The sequence below is a fragment of the Cyprinus carpio genome, chromosome A3 (genome assembly GCF_018340385.1).
Source record: "Cyprinus carpio isolate SPL01 chromosome A3, ASM1834038v1, whole genome shotgun sequence".
Taxonomy (NCBI): Eukaryota; Metazoa; Chordata; class Actinopteri; order Cypriniformes; family Cyprinidae; genus Cyprinus; species Cyprinus carpio.
The window spans coordinates 21,826,344-21,851,951 of record NC_056574.1 but is presented as its reverse complement, the minus strand read 5'-3'; the positions used below and the strand labels follow the sequence as shown (position 1 = coordinate 21,851,951).

The window sequence follows — 25,608 nt, the reverse complement described above, 5'->3', positions numbered from 1 at the left end:
CAACTTCAAATGACATACTTTTCATAGCAAAAACAGAGGAATATGAGAAAATATTTAACAGCTACTGCCCCAATTTATTGTAGCGTATTCTAAACGATAGGCTGCTTCTGGCAAATCAGTGGCTGTAATCGTTGAGTAAACATTTTAAAACAGCAAACAATAACATTTTTGTGCACAAAGAACAATTATATTCAACATTTGCTTATCTTCGTTAGAAGCTCGAAACGTAATTAACCTACCTTGTTGAACAGTTTTTGTGATCCGGTGAAAAAGTAACTAATATTATCAGAGACGCTTTAGGACGCGAAACAGGAAACTCATGAATATCATGTAAAAGCTCCGCATTGATTTAAGGTAAGTCTCAGACAAGCGTCAGAATGTATTTATCAGACACCGGATATTTTTGGAGGTTTGGGGGGGTTAGGGGTTTTGCGGTTCGCGGGAGTGTGGAGTTCGCGCAAATGAGGCGAATGCATCTGTCTTTTCTAGTCATTTCACTGTAGCTCAGCATCGCTGTAAAGTTAACGTTATTACTTTAAAAAGCAGCAGTTTTAAAACTGTTTCTACTGTGATGGTTTAACTTTGCAATCAATCCGTGGTTCAGCAGAGGCTGATATATAAACGAAGTAAAGCGCTGTAATGTGAACTGTCAGTGAGATAGTAGAAACAATTAAAATCCGAAATGGACACACCCACTGTCAGCGCTAGCCTTCTGATACAATAGAGTGTACGTTGCGGGATAATTTAGCTGATCCTGTCCATTAGTTTTGATCCAGTCGCTTACAGAATTGTCACTCAACGTACAAATAAACAAACAAACTTCCTCCACACTGAACCAAACCTACTGTTCATTTCCATAAATGGGCCAGGGTTTGCCTACTTCCCTGCCCGGAGATTCGCAGAAATGTGGGTAAAAGAGGGACGACATTGCCGCAGATGACGCTACCACAGGAAAGCAGAAAAAGACGCAGAAGTCCGTCATCAAGGCAGCAATGTTTTCCTAGTATGATGCATAGGCCTACACTATAGCCTATTTATGTTTAAGTTGACACTACGTTGTGCCCATTTAGTTTGACCATTCATAAAAGTGAGTTTTGACATGTCTAGCCGCAGATGGCACTATCCATGTTACTGGGAGGGGGATTTAATTCTTGCGTGTTTTTTCATTGTGCATGATCACAGTTCAATGTGTGGGGGAAAGATAAGCTATAGGAGTAAAAATATTGCGTTAGGCCTGCTTCATGAGTTAATAAGAAAAAAGATTTTACAATCCTGCAAATGCAGTGATGAAGTTCATTGTTCTCATGATTTATTTTATGAATTAAAATGTTTCAAAACATCCCCCCCTCTGTTTTTTTCACAAATCGCACCCTGCCTTATATGACAATAAAATTAAACTTTAGTAAAAATATCCCATTCTCACCTGTTCCACCACATCGTAACAAACTGGGGAACAAGAGAAGCATGTGTAATGAAGCAGGTCTGCCAGGTCTCTGAGCAGAGTGAGCTAACTGAATGAGTCCCATATACACAAAAAATTGTGACCAGAAAGAAGACAAAATGAGAATGATGCCAAAATAAACATCATTTGGACTACTTTTAGGAATTTTATATATTAAAAAAAGAACTACGGTGAAAATTAACAATAAAAACTCCAGTAAACTAATGTCAGCTTTTACATGTTGTTGCAGCTTTGAACCTTCTTACTCAGTGCTGTATATGCGGAGTTCACGGCAAGATATCTGTTTCTTTTGTCATATGACCTCCTTATTTTCTTTACAATTATGGAGGTCAAAGTCATTTATTTGCAGCTGCATGTTTTCTGATTTAAAAAAAAATCAGTGGGAAAAGATCAGTATCAGTGACTCACACACATCATGTGTATGTGGAAAAAGGAGCACATGTGAACATTTTTTAGTAAGGAGTAATATTAACAATGAAACATCACATTTCAAGACAGGTTTGAGCCTCAAGAGAAGTAGTAGTTTATCGTTTTGCTTCTGGTTGATTATATTAGAGTTTTTTTTTTTTTTACTGTAGAAAAAAACCTCACTCTTTCATTGTAAACATCAAAATCAATGTGTTTGTCTGTGAATATCTGACACCCAACAGCATCCCTCATTGTTTATTTGCCAACATGGATCTTTCTAAAGAAGTTTGACCGACAATTCAGAATCTTTAATTTCATGAAAAGACTTGTCTATCTTAAAAAAGAAAGAAAGAACAGAAAACAATTATAAATGCACATAAATAGAGCACATCAAATATTGTAAATGGAAGCTCTATCATTCTAAGTTGACTGATATTTATTTTAACTTTACAACACAGCACAATGCAATGCATAATTTAAATTACATAATTCAAAAACACCTGTGAAAAATCTATACAGAAAATTCCTTCATATTAGCAGTACATTGGGGCCTATACTTTACTGACTTTTCTTAAAGTGTAAGTGAATAAAAGTTCGAAAAAGAAATCTGTTCACTATATAAAGCATTCATGTCTTTTCAGAAAACCTGAACTGAACTGCTCAGTTCATATATTTTATAATGCCCATACGTAGTTTTAAAATGATGATTAATAGACTTCAAACTGGTATGAACAATCTCATTTTGTGTTGTTCATTTAGGGTGAATTAAGCTTTTAAAGACAGGGATCCAACATATTTAATCATCAGTTCATCAATTTACAATACTGTGGACAATTTGAATGATTAATGAACAGATTACCGCTAAAATCCATCCACTGGGGGGGATTAAAGAGATGTTTTTCCCTGTGTCTCATAGTAATAGCCAGCAGTGTGAAAACACGTCTGTTAAAAATCAGAGTTCTGAAAAAATGGCAAGGACTTGGGGCATTTGGACAGCACCCTGATTTATGTTTCCCCTCCCTGCTATTTTGGAACAACAATGAACATTAGAGAGCCCTGATGGAAGGTTTAAGACAAACACTGCAGGAGATGATACAGTGGCATGCATGATTGGAGAAAATCAAAATGTCAAGCTTTGTGTCACATAGTGTCTCTGCAGACGACAGGCATGAAAGTAACAGCGCATTAGAGGAAGGCAAATATCATACCCATTCCTCTTTCTATTGCAGACAGATGGTTTTGAAGAACTTCCCATTTAACTGCGAAAACAGAAACTAACCCAAAACACCTCGCTTCCTTACACATTATGCTGTATAGTTTCATGCATCTCAAGTGTGACTCATTTTCATCCTCGTACTGTTCAGTTAAAAACGGATATAGTACACAATTCTGTCATCATTTAAACTCATCGTTGACCTTTTTTTTTCTTCTGAGAGAAAAATAAGAGATATTAGAACAGCAGTCTCAGTCCCCATTCACTTCACTGGTAATGAAAGTAACTGTTACATGTGCAGATAAGGGACTCCGTCACATTATTATGTTCCCACAGAAGAAAGAAAGTCTACAGGTTGAAACAAGAATGACAATGATATAGTTTTCCATCTGGGTATTACTATTCATTTGAATATCGGTGTGAGTTTTGGTCAAGTGAACCCTGACATTGTTGCCCCTCAGTATAATGCAGGTCTGCCAGGTCTCTGAGCAGAGTGAGCTAACTGAATGAGTCCCATATACACAAAAAACTTTGACCAGAAAGAAGACAAAATGAGAAAGATGCTAAAATAAACATCATCCTTTTAGAATTTTTACATAAAAAACTACGGTGAAAATTAACAATAAAAACTCCATTAAACTAATGTCAGCTTTTACATGTTGTTACAGCTTTGAACCTTCTTACTCAGTGCTGTATATGCGGAGTTCACGGCAAGATTTCTGTTTCTTTTGTCATATGACCTCCTTATTTTCTTTACAATTATGGAGGTCAAAGTCATTTATTTGCAGCTGCATGTTTTCTGATTAAAAAAAAAAAATCAGTGGGAAAAGATCAGTATCAGTGACTCACACACATCATGTGTATGTGGAAAAAGAGCACATGTGAACATTTTAGTAATGAGTAATATTAACAATGAAACATCACATTTCAAGACAGGTTTGAGCCTCAAGAGAAGTAGTTTTATCGTTTTGCTCTGGTTGATTATATTAAGAGCTTTTTTACTGTAGAAAAAAACCTCACTCTTTCATTGTAAACATCAAAATCAATGTGTTTGTCTGTGAATATCTGACACCCAACAGCATCCCTCATTGTTTATTTGCCAAAGACCGGCAATTCAGAATCTTTAATTTCATGAAAAGACTTGTCTATCTTAAGAAAGGAAGAAAGAACAGAAAACAATAATAAATGCACATAAATAAAGCACATCACATATGCAAAATGGAAGCTCTATTATTCTAAGTTTATTGATATTTCTTTTAACTTTACAACATAGCACAATGCAATGCATAATTCAAATTATGGGAAAAACACCTGTGAGAAATCTATACAGAAAATTCCTTCATATTAGCAGTACATTGGGGCCTATACTTTACTGACTTTTCTTAAAGTGTAAGTGAATAAAAGTCTAAAATGAAATCTGTTCACTATATAAAGCATTCATGTCTTTTCAGAAAAGCTGAACTGAACTGCTCAATTCATATATTTTATAATGCCCATACGTAGTTTGAAAATGATGATTAAATAGACTTCAAATGGATGAACAATCTTCATTTGTGTTGTTTCATTTTTGGGTGAATTAAGCTTTTAAAGACAGGGATCCAACATATTTAATCATCAGTTCCATCAATTTACGATACTGTGGACAATTTGAAATGATTAATGACAGATTACGCTAAAATCCATCCACTGGGGGGGATAAAGAGATGTGTGTCTCCTAGTAATATCCAGCAGTGTGAAAACACGGTCTGTTAAAAATCAGAGTTCTGAAAAAATGGCAAGGACTTGGGCATTGGACAGCACCCTGATTTATGTTCCCCTCCCTGCTATTTTGGAACAACAATGAACATTAGAGAGCCCTGATGGAAGGTTTAAGACAAACACTGCAGGAGATGATACAGTGAGCATGCATGAGCGGAAAAATCAAAATGTCAAGCTTTGTGGCATATGTCTCTGCAGACGACAGGCATGAAAGTAACAGCGCATAGAGGAAGCAAATATCATACCCATTCCTCTTTCTATTGCAGACAGATGGTTGAAGAACTTCCCATTTAACTGCGAAAACAGAACTAACCCAAAACACCTCGCTTCTTACACAATTATGCTGTATAGTTTCAATGCATCTCAAGTGTGACTCATTTCATCCTCGTACTGTTTCAGTTAAACGGATAGTACACAATTCTGTCATCATTTACTCACTCATGTTGACTTTTTTTTCTTCTGAAGAAATAATAAGGGATATTAGACAGCAGTCTCAGTCCCAATTCACTTTCACTGTAATGAAAGTAAACTGTTACTGTGCAGAATATAAGGGACTCCGTCACATCTCCTTTTATGTTCCACAGAAGAAAGAAAGTCATACAGGGTTGAAACAAGATGACAATGAGTATATTTTCCACTCTTGTATTACTATTCATTTGAATATCGGGTGAGTTTTGGTCAATTGAACCCTGACATTGTGCTCAGTATTAATATTGCATGTTGACCCAAATGCTCTTAAAACTATTTCAGCTGAGTTAATCCACGCAGGAAATTACTTATATAGAGGCATTTGTTGCTTTTGTTTGTGACCCACTTAAATTCATATTGATCTGACATGGCACTGCACACTTAAATCGCGCTCAACATGTTACATGTGCCTATATTATCAGATGCATAACACGATTAAGATTTTAAAAAGCCAGCAACAATACATAGCTTAAATAAAGTCGACGCACGACGAAATTCAAGTCGATACAGGAGTCTCAGCTAGTGCAGCGCAGCGACGCTTTTTACGAAAGACTTGCTGCAAAAGCTCTCAATGACACGTTTGCTCATTCAGGTGAGGGAACAATACAGAGCATTTTATTACGTAGCTGCCGCAGACCGGTCATTATTACCCCCGTATGCGGTTTCGATCTAACTCAACGGACAGCTTTACAGTTAAGTAGCACACCGCACCTGAGCGCCGAAAGATGCGCCTATTCACTGCTCCACATCTGTCAAGACGTTATCAATGTGACTACCTGTCAGCCTAGCTCGCATTGTCACGTAAATAGAGAGCGCCAATACCTGTTGACTCCTCCTACTGCTGTGTTGGTTGGTGGACGTTGAACCCCGAGACGCTTTAATTTCTCTCCCGAATGTGGTTCTTCTCAGCCGGTAAGCTGTTCTGCTGAACGCGTAGAGGAATTTCGCTTCTGCGGGTGGTTAAGTGCCCGCACTGACAGTTCAGCGAAGCGAGCAAACTGCTGTAGCCTACATTCGCTGGGCGGTAGAGGAATGATGCACTGCACGGAACAGACAAGCAGCCATTGCGGTCACGTGTGAGCTGGTGAAACCGAACACCGGCCAGCCTACGCCGCCGTCTCCTCCCATCCGCCCCTTGAGCACGGTGTCACTTCAGGGCACGATACCACTCAACGTAAGCTCAGCTGCTGCCTGCCTTTATGTAACCACAGCGCGTTATGCAGGAAGTTTAGCGCTTTTGCATTAGGGCAAGGCTATGTTTCAGGTCACTGCAGCTTAGAAAAACATTTGTAGACATCATCTGGAAGCTCTTGCAGAATTGTGCTGTAAAAATAAAAAGAGATTTGAGGAACCATTTGAGGTTCCTCGCACTGGCAGAAGAACCCAAATTCTAGGTTGGTTGGAAACAATGTAAAGGAGACATATGAGGCATGTTCCTGACAAAATGAGGGAGTTCCCTAGAACCACCAAACATTTTGAATTGGAAGTAGGCAAATTAAAGGGGTGGTTGATTGCGATTTCACTTTTTTATTGTTAGTTAGTGCGCAATGTTGCTGTTTGAGCATAAACAATAGCTGCAAAGTTGCAGTGCTGAAAGTTCAGTGCAAACAGAGATATTTTAGATCTTTTAAAATTCTGGCAATTTAATGCCTGAAAAAAGGGACTGGTAAGGGACTACAACTTCCCGGGTCCGATACATCACAGACTCAGACAAACCCCGCCCCCGGGAGCTTGTAGAGATTGGGGCGAGTTAATTCTGTGGTTTTTTAGAGAAGAGGAAGAGAAAACTAGGGGTGCACGTAAAAATCAATTCATATATACAGGTCCTTCTCAAAAAATTAGCATATTGTGAAAAAGTTCATTATTTTCCATAATGTAATGATAAAAATTAAACTTTCATATATTTTAGATTCATTGCACACCAACTGAAATATTTCAGGTCTTTTATTGTTTTAATACTGATGATTTTGGCATACAGCTCATGAAAACCCAAAATTCCTATCTCAAAAAATTAGCATATCATGAAAAGGTTCTCTAAACGAGCTATTAACCTAATCATCTGAATCAACTAATTAACTCTAAACACCTGCAAAAGGATTCCTGAGGCTTTTAAAAACTCCCAGCCTGGTTCATTACTCAAAACCGCAATCATGGGTAAGATTGCCGACCTGACTGCTGTCCAGAAGGCCATCATTGACACCCTCAAGCGAGAGGGTAAGACACAGAGAGAAATTTCTGAACGAATAGGCTGTTCCCAGAGTGCTGTATCAAGGCACCTCAGTGGGAAGTCTGTGGGAAGGAAAAAGTGTGGCAAAAAAACGCTGCACAACGAGAAGAGGTGACCGGACCCTGAGGAAGATTGTGGAGAAGGACCGATTCCAGACCTTGGGGGACCTGCGGAAGCAGTGGACTGAGTCTGGAGTAGAAACATCCAGAGCCACCGTGCACAGGCGTGTGCTTTTGAACCAGAAACAGCGGCAGAAGCGCCTGACCTGGAGTACAGAGAAGCAGCACTGGACTGTTGCTCAGTGGTCCAAAGTACTTTTTTTTTTCGGATGAAAGCAAATTTTGCATGTCATTCGGAAATCAAGGTGCCAGAGTCTGGAGGAAGACTGGGGAGAAGTAAATGCCAAAATGCCTGAACTCCAGTGTCAAGTACCCACAGTCAGTGATGGTCTGGGGTGCCATGTCAGCTGCTGGTGTTGGTCCACTGTGTTTTATCAAGGGCAGGGTCAATGCAGCTAGCTATCAGGAGATTTTGGAGCACTTCATGCTTCCATCTGCTGAAAAGTTTTATGGAGATGAAGATTTCGTTTTTCAGCACGACCTGGCACCTGTTCACAGTGCCAAAACCACTGGTAAATGGTTTACTGACCATGGTATTACTGTGCTCGATTGGCCTGCCAACTCTCCTGACCTGAACCCCATAGAGAATCTGTGGGATATTGTGAAGAGAAAGTTGAGAGACGCAAGACCCAACACTCTGGATGAGCTTAAGGCCGCTATCGAAGCATCCTGGGCCTCCATAACACCTCAGCAGTGCCACAGGCTGATTGCCTCCATGCCACGCCGCATTGAAGCAGTCATTTCTGCAAAAGGATTCCCGACCAAGTATTGAGTGCATAACTGAACATAATTATTTGAAGGTTGACTTTTTTTGTATTAAAAATACTTTTCTTTTATTGGTCGGATGAAATATGCTAATTTTTTTAGATTATTTGAGATTAGATCTCCAACAAATCAGCTCTATTTTCACATAGCTATGAGAACCATTAGACATGGACGCACGTGTGGTTACTGTGCTTTATTAAAGCTTTAATCAGAATAAAACTGTATATTAAAAGCTAACAGAAGCAGTAGTATTTACAAACAAAAGCATATCTAAAAGTATGAGACAACAACAAACAAACATACCATTAAGAGCCGTATTTGCACAGGTTCTGCTCGATCCTCTTCATTAATATTCTCTGCGTCTCTATCTGGCTCACACTGATAAACAATATAGACAACGCCATTGTTTACAATACAACTGCAGCACGTGCCGCGGAGGTGAGGGGTGGGAAGTTCAGACACACGCTCGGGGGTTTAGCGAATCACCACACACTGAGCCAGCTAACCAATCTCAGCCCATTGTGTATTTCTGAGGGAGGGGCTTCATAAAAACAGGAAATAATCAAGGCATTTGTGAGAGAAGGGACAGAGCGGTGTGGAATTAGGGTAAATTATGTGAAAAATAATGTGTTTAATGTTTTTTTTTTTAAAAACAAAGCATGAACACATGTTAGACTGCACCCCATAAACACAATCAAGCGTACAAAAAAAAACAGTCAACCACTCCTTTAAAACCTGCTGCATTTAAATGTAACAGTTTGTGTTGTGGGTTTGTGTAATAGTGAATAGTGATCAAACAACCACGCATATGGTTATCAAAGTAATAAGAATTAGTATGTAAATGGATTAAAGAGGATTGTCTATATCAGTGTTTCGGGACCAGGGGCCATAGGGGGCCTCTGCAAACTTCTGCAAACCAAAACAACTAAAAATCAAGGTAATTATTGTTTTAATTCTCTCACTCAAAAATTGCCTTGAAAAAGCCTATTTTAAAAGTGTGATTTCTAGACCTGAAAAGGTCATGTAAATTAAAATGGTTCCATGGGCATTTTATACTGAATTTAGGTAAATATTTTTTTTAATCTTTGTTCTTAAACATTTATCCAGTATCACAAACAACTGGAAAAATAATATGGCCTATGTATGGTGTTGTGAAAAATGGGGGGTATGGTTACATAAAGATCTTAATTTAAGTAATTTCTTATTGTGATTTTTGGGAATAATCAGACTATTGATGTATATGTTAATGTAAGCTGTGAAACTGCCTACGTGATTCAGCACATTCAGTTGACAGGCATATATAAAATATTTTGCACTGTACATTGCTCCAGTTGCTATGTGAATTGATTGCTATGATTTTTCGTCATTATATATATAATGATGAAAAATCATATCAATCAAAATCATAGCAATCGAAAACAGCACCATTTTGATGGAATAGGGCAGGGATAGGCAACTCCGGTCCTGGAGGGCCACTATCCTGCAGAGTTTAGCTTCAGCCCTCATAAAAACTCACCTGCCTGTATCTATCTAGTAATCCCAAAAATACTGATTGCCTTGTTCAGGTATGTTTAATTAGGGTTGGAGCTAAACTCTGCAGGACAGTGGCCCTCCAGGACCGGAGTTGCCTATCCCTGGAATAGGGGTATGAGGAACAAAATGGAATCCATAAATTCCTACAAGAACTGTAAACACAATCAACAGTATCTAAATCATATGGGAAAGTCTTTGAAAGAAATAGAGGAAATATATATTGAAGTTCTTAGATTGCACAGTAGAATATTAGAGCCGTCTTCATGAGGTGCCTAGAAGTTCCACCAGTGTGTAAATCTGAAAAACTCTAAATGGTGCTTCAAGTATCTTTTCATTTTTACAGTGTATAGTATGGTAGTAGAGCGCTCCAAAAGGCTTTAAGCAACATTTGCATTGCTGTCCTTTGTGGTCTCAGAACAGATGTGTGAATGTGGTGATGTGCACTGTGTGAAAAATAACTGCAAGCACCATTGATCTTGTGATGATGCCTTGAATTTACACAAACTCTGAACATCCACACTCAGTATATGACCTTTCACCACTTTACTGTGATGACAATGACACTGTATCAGTGTTGCAAAAGGTCTTCTTTTGCAACAAAGAACTTCAAACAGAAGAGTAGCCATTCACAGCGAAACTCCAGTTAAATAGGCAGACTAGGGTCAGTAAATCACTAAAGAAGAAATATCAAGCCAGATTGTTGGACTAAGTAGGTTGAGAGAACAGGTGAGACCAGCAAAGACTGGTTTAATCTGTTTGTTTGTTTTTTCCACAGCAGGGAGGTGTTGTCAGTTTGTCTCTTCTCATTTTGTTTACATGAGCTATTTCTAGGAGCAGCCTTTGCCTCTACTTGTTTGCTACTCATCATTGTGTACAATATTACTGCTCGCTCTGAGTGACCCCTCTTGGTTTCCCTACAGAGTGTGTTTGCAAATAGTACAACTGCTGAAAGAATGCCAAGACCTTTTGCCTTAATGGCCCATCACCTTGCAAATGAGGGAACATCCCATTAACAGAAGAGAAAAAGAAACTATCCTTGAGATGGAGTCATGTCACGTGTGGTTTGCTTGGCCTAAGGGCTATTCTAATGACCCATAATCCCCTTCTTCAACCTATGAGAAAATGAAAGGCAAGACATTGGGGAGAAATCAAATTTTTCAATGTTCTAAATTTAGAAACATATCACATGTCTAAGGTTATATGGAGGTTTTAGAGTACTCATAATTAGACAGGACAATCTCTCCAATGAAAAATGGATTTTACCCAGTTTTGGCAAAGTCTTTAGTCATGATTATGCAGAACATTATGGTTACAGCTTTGATTAGATGTTTTGCAGCTTTTATTGCTGTGTTACTTCATGTTATGAATTCTTCAGAGGTATAATGGAACTAAGTAGTGAAGCCTATGATGTGACGGTTTAAAACCGGGGTCTTTTGACTATGGGGCTTTGGCCAGAAAAGTCTGAAGATCCCTGTTTTAAATGGTCATTTTATATACAGTTGGTATAGAAATAAATAGATAGATTTTATAGATTTTCCTCAAGAATTTGAAGGTATTTTGCCCCATCCATTTTTCCTTCTATCCTGACAAGTGCCCAGTCCCTGCTGCAGAGAAACACTCCCATAACAGGACATTAGCACCTCCATGCTTTGCTGTAGGAATGCTGTTATTTGGATGGTGAGCTGTATTGGATTTCCGGCAGACATCTCATTTGATGTTGAGACCAAATAATTACATTTTAATCTCATCTGCCTCAGATGATTCACTACTGCAGTCCTGGAAAGAAATTTACCAGGCCTACTTAGGTTAAGTGAGCTTGTCATTTTTGTCATTGTTTAATTGCATAAGGTTAAATTTGTATGGCCTTTGTATTGCAGCTAGAGCAAACACCTGAAAGTCCTCTGTGTCTTCACGGGTCACAAGACTTGACCAAAGGAAATGAGCTGGGAACGCAAGCCTGTGAAGATCCTATCAGATGGTGGGAAAGAGCTAGCGCCATTTAGCATCCCACCACTTCAAAGAGGAGAGCTTTACTACTGATCCACACATGCACTGGTACACAAAGACAGGCAAAGATAGTCACAGATCTCCAATCGAGTACATTCTTCTCTGCCATCCTCGCACCATCTCATCTAGAGCCTTTAAAACGCTTTAACAGTTTCATTTTCTGATATGTACTCCTTGAAAACTTCCAGCCCTGGATAGCAAAATCTGCTTCATGGGGTTTAGCCTGTCTGAAAGCATGTGGTAAGCCTTGTGGAATGTTTTAAATGACTCCCAGATGCGGGCAGTGAACGTACTTAACCCTTTAGCATCTATAGGCAGAGTGGTCAGGTTTACTTTTATTTTAAGTGCATGTGTTAGCACACTTTTATGTCTCCTTTATTTTCCTTGCCAAGATAATGGGCTTTTTCAAATCTTTGTCAGCTCTCTCTGATAACCTTATATCAATGTTAACACTGTAGTCATTATAGTCTATAGTGCTTATAGAAAAAAGTAGTGTAAGGGTTTTTTTTTTTTTTTTTTAAATGCTGAATTTTCACTTATCAATCAAAATCAAGTTAAGCCAGACATACAGACTGTTTAGTCATCGTAATACTTAACAGTTATAGTAGCACATTATTGATTTTATGACAATAATTATTCCTCTTTTATTTGACTATTTGTGCCATTTATTAGCTTACAAACATGTCTAGAGTTGTTTTATTGGAGTATCAACACCCTTAATGTGTGAGTACCAGAGCTCAAGTATGATTGTTGGTGCCTTTGGTTCAGAGAGAGGAAGTCTCATGTTTGTGAATCTGCTGCTTGGGAGGCCGATCATATCGAAGTGACTGATATCCTTTAAAGAAACAAACTCGATTGCCCTTACTCTTGCCAACCCTCCGCCTCCCTTTCTGTGCTCATTCGCCTGCCAGAACAAAGCCATGGAATGAAGCCTGTTAGGCGGACTGATAACAATAGACAGAACTAAGTGAGCGGGGAAAAAGTAGATGGGGAAAAAGGCAGAATGTAGGTCGGAGGAACTGCCATAAGATGAGGCAAGTAGAATAACTGAGACATAGGAGACCATAAAAAAGTGGGGTTGGTTTTCATTGGATTTCTTTAGTTTCTTATACAATCACTGGTTGAGTTTTATTTGTATTTCAAAGTGCATAATGTTTATCTTTGTACCCCTAGATTGTGTTGACATATTTCTTATCAAAACAGGAAGGTAGGATCAGACATATGGAAGGACTGACAGTACGTATGGCTCCCCAAAGAGCTGAAAGTGTTGGGACAATGGTTGGCTGAGGCTGAATACGAGTAATGATTATGAACCTCAGAATGGAAGTGTAGATAAATAAAGGCTTGTTTTGTTTTTGAGATATCATGCATGCATACCTGTTTAAGTGTTGCTTTACTTGTACTGTACTACTGTTAAAAAGGTCGGGATTGGTAAGGTTTTTATTTGTTTGTTTTTGAAAGAAGTCTTGTATGGTTTGATCAAATATACAATAAAAACAATAATATTGTGAAATTTAAAATAACACTCTTCCATTTTACTATATTTGAGAGTGTAATTTATTCCCCTGATGAAAAGCTGAATTTTCAGCAGTCATCAGTGTCACATGATCCTTCAGAAATCATTTTCATATGCTGATTTGCTGCTCAGGAAACACTTCTTATTTTTATCATGTTGAAAACAGTTGTAATACAGGTTTTTTTTATGTCATTATTTTCACTCTTAATAGATTGTGTATCCTTGCTTAATAAAAGCATTCATTTCTTAAAATGTCATTTTACTGACCCCAGACTTTTAAATAGTAGTGTATATGTGCATAAAATAATAGTTATAATAATAATAATTTGTTATATGAATGTATTTATATTCTATAAATTCTTTATGATAGTTTGTAAAAAGCAAGGCTACTGTTGGTACAGTTTGATGGACGAAAGACTCTCAGTCCATCCTCTCTTCTCAGAGAAACTAATCTGTTGAAATATATCCGCATTAGGCACAGTGCTGCCTTCTCAGAGGCAGTGAGTGAATGGCACCAGGAGCCCGTGGAGAGGACAGAGCCCGGTGATGACAGGGATAATGAGGGCGATGAAAGTGCAGACAGGGTACACATGGAAGACAGACAAATGAATTATTCACCTCACTTACCACATCCTCCCTTGTCTTCTTCATGTGCTCTCTGAACATCCACTGACCCAAATTCACAACAACAACAAAAAAAGTTGCACAAGACATACTGGATCAATGTGATGTTGTTATTTACCTGATTCATATTCATAACCTTTTGTCATCACTAAAAAAGTCAAACCTCTTCTAGTTCCTTTTTCGTTGGTAACAAGATCACAGATACATGACAGTGCCACTGGTATATAACCAGCCACAACAGGCCCAAAAATGGAAGCTGCCTGCTCCAATTGATGCATAACAAGCCCTTTCTGCCTGTATACAAACACACATTCACAAGCTCAATAAAACCGAACAACTCTGTAAACTGCGATTAAAATCCTGGGCACTAATTAGGTGGAAACTGATGCTTGTTAAAAGACCGCAAGTTTAGGAAGTGGACTCAACATGGAGACCATTATATTTACCCCCTTTACACTTCCGTCACAGGTTTTCTTTATGCATTAACAACTGCTACGCTTTACAAACATGTCAACATGCATTCAGACACTTGACGGGCAGACCTTCGTGTTTTTAATGCTTGTCTTTGAAAGGTTGAGTGTAACATGGATAATCTGCTGATTCGTTTTTTTAAATGCTGTTTTATAACAAAGTTCGGGAGGAACAGTCGCAGTTCATTAACCTGATTAACACAAGTGGAGACCAATCAGTAATCAACTCACGCCAAGGTATAAATAACAGCAGAACCTACCTCTGTTCATTGACAGTTTACAGCATCCCTCCTCCACCCCATTTCTCCTCACTTATAGATCCATCTACTTTTACCACAACCGGGGGGAGTACTCTGGGTTCAGGCCACATCCCGAGCTCGGAGCCCTCCACCCGGACAGCACGCCAAATACGCATAAACTTACAGTATTAATATACGTAGATGTGAACTCGTGAATTGGTCATTGATCACATCGAGTCTTGGAGAAGGACCAGGAAAAGGAGCTTTCTTGCCTCAATAACAGTGCAGAGACAGATCACTCTGCTGCCCATTTTTATTGTTTTGGTTTACATGGGTTCAGTTGATGGCAAATGTACAAATACATGACATGTGACAATATATAACTCTAACAAAAAGTACCACAGTATTGTTGTTGTTTTTTCAATTATGCATTTCCCAGATGCTTTTATCCAAAGTGACTTCCATTGCGTTGCACCATGCTCTACTGACATGTTACAATACCATAACATAACACTGTTTTTATGACATCTACCAGGCTAATGCCATGTTGTTTAATGTACTATGATAGTAACATGACATAATTTGTGGTACCATGGACTAGCATGTAAATATAGCTATCATCCAGAACCATGATATTACCATAGTAAGACCATATTAGTTCTGTAATAAGTAACACAAATAAACACCAACTTCACTATAGAAGCCGCATGGTACTGTGGGAGTTGGAGCAAATTCTGTATACATGCTGCTTCCTACCTTGTCTTTCTCGATTCCTCCCATTTGTTTCTGAACTTAATCAACTCAACCTACATTTGTGCTTTCTCAGTGTCTGTGTGTTCAAAGCAGACTGCAAAACAGTAACATTTTTCAGATATGAAGCCATTTTGGATTAAGATAAAATAGAGATGTTTTTTACTGTTGTTTATTTTTCACATTCAACATTGGTCCAAATTGTGCAAAAATAAAAAATAATCCTCATAATTAATTTTATGTCTTTCACTTTCTACATTAGTCCAAATTGCAAAATAAATAAATAAATGCTTACACAACAAATCATCTGAGTTTTTTTTTTTTGTCTTTCACTTTCTGCAAAAAGATGTTCCCACATACTCCTGCCTCTACCCTTTTTCTTTTTTCTTCCATGAAAGAGTCCTCCTGTGTCCATTTTAGGACACGGAGCCCATTGGTGCGTGAAGGCTAGCTGTCGCTTCACATTACAGTGAGCAGGCATCGGGCACTCGGCCCTCGTGAGCAGGAGCCCCTCACAAAACATGGTCCTGAAAATGTATCACTCTAGATTTTTTTCTTAAAATATCCCACCACCTACAAGCGTTACAAAGACTACTGTAATATTTATTCTAAAGTTGATCCAATTTCTTCTTACCTGAAGAGAGAGTGACACTGTTAAGTCTTCTTAAAGATTCATATATCCACAATACTTTATATGAGATTTTGTAAAAATACAAAAGCATGACAGCCTCGACTCTATATGAAAAGGCAGGTCACTGGGTAACACTCACCCGTCAGTACATGCCACTGCTAAACTAAACTGAAGAACAGAAGCGCACACGTACACACACATACGCTCAAAACCTCAGCCCACTTCTCACTGTCTCTCACGCAATGCTCCTCACCAAGGGCTTCCTGTTCCTCTTGCTGTTGTTTATTTAATGCCCAAGCACTATCATCAACACCCTCTGAAAAGAGAAGTGAAACTGGGGTCACTTCAGGGCCTTCTGGGTGCAGAGACATGCCCACAAAAAAAAACAAAAAAAACCTTTGTTGGAAAAATGAATGAATCTGATCCAAAGTTTTAGAGTTAGGCATAAACAAAGTTGAATTATGTAACACAAATGTAGTGTTATCAGAGCTAGCATGTACATTTAGCATGTCCAAGCATTAGTGTTATGTCTCCTGAGATACAAATGTGTCTTAAAGACCTGTTGAAATCACTTGAAAAATCTTTCCTTCCTGTGTTGATGTACTTCCTGTTGAAACAGGAAGTTTTGGTGAGACATATTGAAGGGCTTGTCAACTTTGTTTACAAAGTGACACCATGATAAGCTAGTTGCTAGGTGGTAATATGGGGTAGTGATGTGTCGTTCTTGAACGATCCTTTCATTTTGAATGAATCTTTAATGTGACTCGGGAAGAACGAGTCATCTCGTGGAGTGATTCGTTCAGTCGCGCATGCGCAATATTCTATAGCAGTGGTCTCAAACTCAGTTCCTGGAGGGCCACAGCTCTGCAGAGTTTAGCTCCAACCAGCTCCAACTCACACCTGCTTGGAAGTTTCTAGTAATCTTAAGACCTCGATTAGCTGGATCAGGTGTGTTTGATTAGGGTTGGAGCAAAACTGTGCAGAGCTGTGGCCCTCCAGGAACTGAGTTTGAGACCAGTGTTCTATAGGTTCTGTACTGGTACTAGTAGTTCACCTGTTTCAGTCAATGCAGTCTGAGCCGGAAAGAGAATTGATTAGTTCATCTCTCGAGTCTTCGGGTTTATCGATTCATTCGTTCATCACGTGACAGCCCCGTAAGCTTTAACCAATGCAGTCTGAGCCGGAAGGAACGAGTCAAACCGGAAGACCCGAGAGATGAACTAATCAATTCTCTTTCCGGCTAAGACTGCATTGGTTAAAGCTTACGGGGCTGTCACGTGATGAAGGAATGAGTCAAACCCGAAGACTTGTCAGATAAGAGGTGAGGTGAGCTAATCATAGACTGAAGACCCAGGTGAACAATGAATTAATCTTTTCTGTTTCTTATAGCATTATAGTTTTGTATTGTTTGTAGTGTGATCAACGTTTGCGTAAGTACTTGTAGACGTTAGGGAAGTAACACGTAGCATTTTAATTACTGTGATAAAATGAACAAAATGACTCGAAAAAAGATTTGATGATCTTGATTTGATGTAAAATGATCCGAACTTCCCATCACTAGTAGTGGGACAATATTTTTCCAGAGAGCATTTGATTGGACATAAATCTTGATGAGTCATCAATATTTTTAGTTTTCCTAGAAGAGAAAGGCTGCAATTTAATGTGTATATGTGTCAGTGTTTAGGTATTAGCAAATAGATTAGCCTCAAAGCTCCATTTTTTTTTTCAATAACTGGAGAGCAACAATGACAGTAGCTAAACTGAATATACAGTAGTAACAAAGAAAGCTCAGACTTTATGTTCACATTGAAACAATAACATTAAGAACACTACTGTTCAAAAGTTTGGCATCTATAAGATATTTTAATGTTTTTTAAAGACCTCTCTTATGCTCACCAAGGCTGCATATTTGATCAAAAATACATTAAAACGGTAATATTTTGAAATAGTATTACAATTTAAAATTCTATTTGAAAATATTTTAAAATGTAATTTATTTGTGTGATGGCAAAACTAAATTTTCAGCAGTCAATGCTCCAGTCTTCAAGGTCACATGATCTTTCAGAAATCATTCTAATGTGCATTTTTGCATTTTTTTTTTGACAGTTTAAGATAGTTGTGCTGCTTGATATTTTTGTGGAAATTGGGATGTGTTTGTCAGGATTCTTTCATGAACAGAAAGTTCAAAACAATAGAATTTACTATTTGAAATAGAAATAGAATATTCAGTAAGATTATACACCTCTTTACTGTCACTTTTGATCAATTCATTGCATCCTTGCAAATTTACTGACCTAAAACTTTTGAACAGAAGTGTATATACAGTGGGTATGGAAAGTATTCAGACCCCCTTAAATTTTTCACTCTTTGTTATATTGCAGCCATTTGCTACAATCATTTAAGTACACACAGCACCCCATATTGACAGAAAAACACAGAATTGTTGACATTTTTGCAGATTTATTAAAAAAGAAAAACTGAAATATCAGATGGTCCTAAATATTTAGACCCTTTGCTGTGACACTCATATATTTAACTCAGGTGCTGTCCATTTCTTCTGATCATCCTTGAGATGGTTCTACACCTTCATTTGAGTCCAGCTGTGTTTGATTACACTGATTGGACTTGATTAGGAAAGCCACACACCTGTCTATATAAGACCTTAAAGCTCACAGTGCATGTCAGAGCAAATGAGAATCATGAGGTCAAAGGAACTGCCTGAAGAGCTCAGAGACAGAATTGTGGCAAGGCACAGATCTGGCCAAGGTTACAAAAAAATTTCTGCTGCATTTAATGTTCCTAAGAGCACTGTGGCCTCCATAATCCTTAAATGGAAGACGTTTGGGACGACCAGAACCCTTCCTAGAGCTGGCCGTCCGGCCAAACTGAGCTATCGGGGGAGAAGAGTCTTGGTGAGAGAGGTAAAGAAGAACCCAAAGATCACTGTGGCTGAGCTTCAGAGATGCAGTCGGGAGATGGGAGAAAGTTGTAGAAAGTCAACCATCACTGCAGCCCTTCACCAGTCGGGGCTTTATGGCAGAGTGGCCTGACAGAAGCCTCTCCTCAGTGCAAGACACATGAAAGCCCGCATGGAGTTTGCTAAAAAACAAAGAAATAAGATTCTCTGGTCTGATGAGACCAAGATAGAAGTTTTTGGCCTTAATTCTAAGCGGTATGTGTGGAGAAAACCAGGCACTGCTCATCACCTGTCCAATACAGTCCCAACAGTGAAGCATGGTGGTTGCAGCATCATGCTGTGGGGGTGTTTTTCAGCTGCAGGGACAGGAAGACTGGTTGCAATCGAGGGAAAGATGAATGCGGCCAAGTACAGGGATATACTGGACGAAAACCTTCTCCAGAGTGCTCAGGACCTCATGAGCAGAGTGCTCAGGACTGGGCCGAAGGTTCACCTTCCAACAAGACAATGACCCTAATCACACAGCTAAAATAATGAAGGAGTGGCTTCACAACAACTCTGTGAGTGTTATTGAATGGCCCAGCCAGAGCCCTGACTTAAACCCAATTGAGCATCTCTGGAGAGACCTGAAAATGGCTGTCCACCAACGTTTATCATCCAACCTGACAGAACTGGAGAGGATCTGCAAGGAGGAATGGCAGAGGATCCCCAAATCGAGGTGTTAAAAACTTGTTACATCTTTCATAAAAAAGACTCATGGCTGTATTAGATCAAAAGGGTGCTTCTACTAAATACTGAGCAAAGGGTCTTAATACTTAGGACCATGTGATATTTCAGTTTTTCTTTTTTACTAAATGTGCAAAAAATGTCAACAATTCTGTGTTTTTCTGTCAATATGGGGTGCTGTGTGTATATTAATGAGGAAAAAATGAACTTAAATGATTTTAGCAAATGGCTGCAATATAACAAAGAGTGAAAAATTTAAGGTGGTCTGAATACTTTCCGTACCCACTGTATAGTAAAACCAGTACCAGTCACCAATCTCCAGAGTGGAAGAAAAAAACAAACTAAATAAAATGAAAATGAAATAAAAAGAAAGAAAAGCTCCCAGTGTGTTTGTCTTATGTGTTGCACTATTTATGACCACTAATATGAATGTCACATGACATACTGCACAACTGCATGAGGAACTGAATGTCAACGTGTTTTTTTACTGCTGAAAATATAATGGAAACAACCTTTAGACAATCATGAAGCTCAATGCAAAGGAAACAGACAATAACTCACAGTTCTAAGCAAACATACTCAAATACATCCACACTATTGCAGAGTTATGAAATACACCTGCGCTCATACACCCTCTGGGCTCAAAGATACATACGAAATAACTAAAATATACCCCAGCCTCCCATTCAAACTGATATTTTTTTTTGTCTAAGCCTGAGTTTCAACACACACACACCCTTGAGTAGTTCCCCTTGATAAATATAATTAACCTCAAGCCATCCCAGTGCAACTCTGAATTGATCAGAGCAGGCAGAGCTGCAGCAGGCCTGTCAGCACCAGGCATAATCAATACACCTTATCGATCCTACATGCAGTGAGAGTCTGTGTGTCAGCGTGCATATGTGAGGGATCACACTGCATCTGCTTCGGATTTGTGCTCAGTGTGCGCATCTGGGCACGACATCAAAAAAAAGTGGGGGTTCGATGCTTAGTCTCCTACCAACTGCTTTGTAACAGAGTATCTTGGGAAGGCAAATCAAGTTTTAAAGTGGGCTAGTGAAATATGGCAAAGTTTTTTTTTTGTTGTTGTTGTTGCTCATTTATGCTGACAACATGTAGTCTATATCCTACAACATCTTTGACAGATTAGCAGCTACTTCCTTTGTCATTTAAATGTATAAATTAATCAAGTCAGATTAAATATGTTTTCAATGTAAATTAAATACATTTAATAATTATTTTTTTAACTATTTGAAATAATATTCTATATTCTATATTTATATTAAATGTATTATATTTGTTTGTACTGCATGTGTACATGAACCAGACCCTCATTTCGATTGCTGTAAGAACCTATATTGATAAATGTTACAGTGAAAAAGTGAGGAGCACTGATTTGTTTGTTTTTTGTCTGTTTTTTTCCTTTTTTTATGTTTTCACTAAATCAGGCCCAAAACAACACAAAAACATATGAGATTAAATTATAACCTTAAATTCAATAGTTACTTAGATAAGACATTTTAACTTGCTTAACTTAATCAAAACTGTTTTTTTAAACTATTTGTGTCATTACTGAAAAACAAAAAAAAAATTGTAAGCAGGTAGAGCAGGGTTTCCAAAACTGGAGTTTGCGAGTTGATGAAACATTATTAATAAATTAACTCATTAAATAATTATGAAATAAATGGAAATGAAAAAAAATCAATTATAATAATAATACAAATTCTAATATATTGTACTAATATTATATTTTATTTGTTTACCTCCATGTCATGTGACCATTACCAGACATCAGAGAACCATAAACAAATGTGTTGTTAAATTATTGAAATTTTAGGTCAAAGGGGTTTAGCTAATAAAAACGTTTGGCAATCCCTGAGGTAAATGACTGAATTGTGCTTTAACAGACCTGATATGGGCTCTCTGAGTGCATTGTGTTTTATGTTATTCCCAAAGTTACATTTATTGAGTGTTGCAATTATCCCTGCTCTCCCCTCCTGAATAATAAAATGAAGTTTTGACTGAGATGAATTAGTGAATGTTACTGAAACATTGCGAGAGTTAATGCTACCTAGCATAATAAGTGCATTGTGTGCCTCTCTCAGTACCACACACAGGTATGGAGACACATGAAAGAGCTGGGGGATGGGCACTGTGACTGTGAGGAAGAGAGAGGGGCACATGGGGAGAGGGTGGAACAAGATTTATATGAAGCTGCTGTAAAACTTTGACCCCACAGTTGTAAATCTGCCAGTGGAGTCTAGCCAGCACAACAGGAAGTATGGTGGATCAGGCAAAGAAAGAGAGAGAGAGAGAGAGAGAGAGAAAAGATGTAAATATGGGTATGGGGGTAGATGGTAGATTGTTAGGTTTGTATTCAATTAGAAAAGTTTTTAAATATGTCTAGATTTCACTATTAAACCTGAAGGGATGTAATGGCTGCTTTTCTATAGTGTCATTGAACTGTAAATGCTTGTTTGAATCCTAACAAGCCATACAGTAGGCTACACATTGGCTGCTCGCATGTGGTCAAATATAGACCTTGAAAATGGAAAGACTGTTCAAACTTTAAGTTTTCAGCTATGAAAAATGGCTAAGAGGTCAAAACACTGAGTGAAAAGGTTGATGGCACATACAATTTTGTTGGGAGTTTAATTTAATGATTTTATGCCTTGCATTCTGTTTGTACACACACCACTAGATATTGTTTCTGTACTGAATATCAATTTTTTTTTTTTAATGCGCAATCGAAAGATGAAATTTCCAATGCAAGGAGTTAAAAAAACACTCACTTTGAAGATAAATATCAACAAAATAGCATGAGAGCATGTTACGAAAGTCGGCATGAGAGCGTGTTACAAAAGTTAATGTGCCACCCACTTAACTCAGGGTCATGATGTGAAAATACAGGATGTAGGTACTGAGACAGGAAGTGGCAGGCATCAAAGTTTCAGTCTTGATGAGCATGTCAGTATTCAAGGTCATGAGAAATTTCTGGCATGAATACACCTCTGAACTCTGACTGGCTTTGAGGATGTGATATGAAATATAAAAACAGACTCACTTTACAATAATCTTTACTTTTCAATATAAAGTTACTTTATATTGGATTTGTTTAAAGCAAATTAAACAAATTGTTATTCATGATAATGTAACTGTGAATCTCTGTGTGAATCAAACTGTCCATTTTTGCCATATCTATTTTATTATAGACCTATGACAAGTGACAGAGAGATTTTAGTCTACGTAAAACAGGAGGGCAGTAGCTCAGCAAATCTTTTAACAGTGTATCTTTTCCAGTAGAGGCATAATGCATTACATTTTAATGTCTGAGCTGACAGAGTAATCAAATGCACAGAACTAAACAGTCTTCTTTCACACATATGCAGTAGCACTGCAAAGTCTGATGCATTCTAGTTCATTATGTGAATAGTTTTTACAAAATGATCCTCTCTCTAATATGTAGCTTTGAAAAGTCATATTCATTGTAATGAATTGGTTCTTTTCAGCAGTTCACGTAAATTAACTGATTAGAACAATTCAACAGTTTGAATCTCTGTACTAGGCACAATGTTTTCAAACTGATTATGCATTTATAAATAGGCCATGCATTGTCGAATCAGTTATGCATTATCTACCTTATTGAAGGATCTCATTTAACAATTAAATCAGAAATTATGTTTTTGGATTATTATTATTGCTATAATTAGCCTATTTATAAAAAGCATATATACCCAGCAAACAGGAAACATTCTCAGAACTGTAGCTAACATTTCAGTTATCTATTAAACATTCTTCCGGTAATGTTGATAGATTGTTTGTTTAAAGTCTGATCTTTAATAGTGGTCTCAAAATGTTAATACACACATGTAACATGTATAAAAAAAATTATACATCATTAATGGAACTTTTTTTCTAAAAAGTTTTAGATGGTCATTTAACAGTTTTTTTGTTTCTTTTTTATTGTAACTATTTGTTACAGAGTGTTTAGAAAACATTGAAAATAATGTTCCCAGAATGTTTGCAAAATAATTAAATGGAATGTTCCCTTAATGTTCGCGTAGTACATACTTGTAGTTAACTACTTTTTCAGGAGCTTGACTGTAGTTTAACAAAGTAGATTATAGCTTGGCAAGCTTTTAAAGTAGTTTCCCCAGCACTGCTAATGACCATAAAAACCTCTTTTCACTCTTCTATTTGACTTCTAGACTTTGCTCTTCTCCTCTATTCGTCTCTCTCTCTCTTTCTTTCTTGCTGTCTTGACTCTTTCAGTAATACACATTTACATGCACACAATAGTTTAGGGATCCAGGGGAGTGTCTAAGCTGGTGCTTTGAATGCCTTCTATATTTCTAAGAGTGAAAGACGTACAGGATCTGCTCTAGACAGCAGCTGTTCTCAGGTCAAGGCAGGAATTCTTGAAATCTTGAGATCTGAGCAACTGCTGGTTTATTCGATACCTCTCAGTTAATGGGCCTGTATCTACAGCCACCAGACCAGATGTTACTCTGTATGTGTATGTGTACATACTTAGCTATAGTTTGAGGCCAAAACTGTGAGATAAATATGACAAAAACTCCCTATGGAGAAATTATAAAAGAAATAATAGTAAATAGTTTCAAATGTCGAGGTTTTGTTTTGCAGGTCATTATTTTAATTTGAATTCTTAGAAAACATAATAATCTTGTTGGATCATTTTAAATTTGTCATTTATTATACTCAAATTATTGTACAGTGCTACAAAAAAGGTTTCTTTTTTTCACCTGTTACACCCCAGTAACTTCTCAAAAATGCATAACATGCCTCACTGGGAGTCAGATTCAAAGAATAACCAAAAAGACATGTATGAAAATGATAAAACCAAAAAAAAGCAAACATCACAAAAAGTTTGAATACAGATAAAGAATAAATTAGAGACAGCTGTTTCTGATCTGATACCTGGTTCACACAACATACTGCTGAACTTCAAAGTTAAATGAAAAACTGCAAAAGACTTGGAGAAAAGAGCTGACTGTCTTATCTCATGAGCTGAGAGTGAGGTTTGCGTGAGAAGGCTGGCCACGAGAGGAAGTGAAATGTGTGAGAATGGCAGTCACCGCAGTCTCATCTCAGAACACTCACCACCCTCACTCTCAAACCTACTGCTCCTGCCTTCACCCCTCTCACTTCCTGACTCGTTTAAAGATTCTTACAACTTCAAAACACAGTGTACAAAAAAGATACCATTGCTGAAATAAGCAGGCTCTTCAAAGAATCTGCCCCTCTTTCTACTGAATTTTGTGCATTTTACTAAAAGATAATTTACTTTTATTAAGCTGTTTTCCCTAATAGGGATGTTGTCTGATCTCAGCAATGTTGGCAAAACTCACACATTGGTTCTTCTATGGCATCACTGCGAAACAATATTAATACCATTATTGTTTAAAGGTCATGTCCCAATCCAGTTCCCCTATAACCCCTACTTTTCTTTCTACACTCGACATTCCTATAAAAATTTAATTAAAATAAAATAACATTTCATTTAAATATTCAATTAAATAAAATAAAAAATAAATAAAACAAATACAAACAAAAACAAATGCTATTTAGACACATTTTAAACCAATACTTATTGGCATATATTTATTCAGTTCTGCTCAAAATCCGCTGGCTCCTGTGTTCATAATCATCCTGCATTCCCGTCATACTGTGGTGTTTTTTGACAGTGAGTTGACGCTAACCTGCTTTGTATGCTTGTACTAACAGTGCAGTGTGACATATGACTTATGTGTTTGT

General features: G+C 37.7%; 1 protein-coding gene across 4 annotated transcripts in view; it reads right to left on the bottom strand.

Moving 5' to 3' along the window:
• Positions 1–16,320, bottom strand: part of LOC109057926 (retinoic acid receptor alpha-B-like) — a 126,781-nt gene extending 110,461 nt beyond the window's left edge. For 2 of the 4 annotated variants that reach the window (XM_042723513.1, XM_042723526.1), the window contains exon 1: positions 6,132–6,370. The gene's annotated coding sequence lies outside the window, so the exon portion shown is untranslated. Of the gene's footprint in view, positions 1–6,131; positions 6,371–16,193 lie in introns of those variants that run through there. The other 2 variants (XM_042723519.1, XM_042723535.1) reach the window with 2 other exon arrangements.
• Between the last annotated feature and the right edge of the window lie 9,288 nt (positions 16,321–25,608).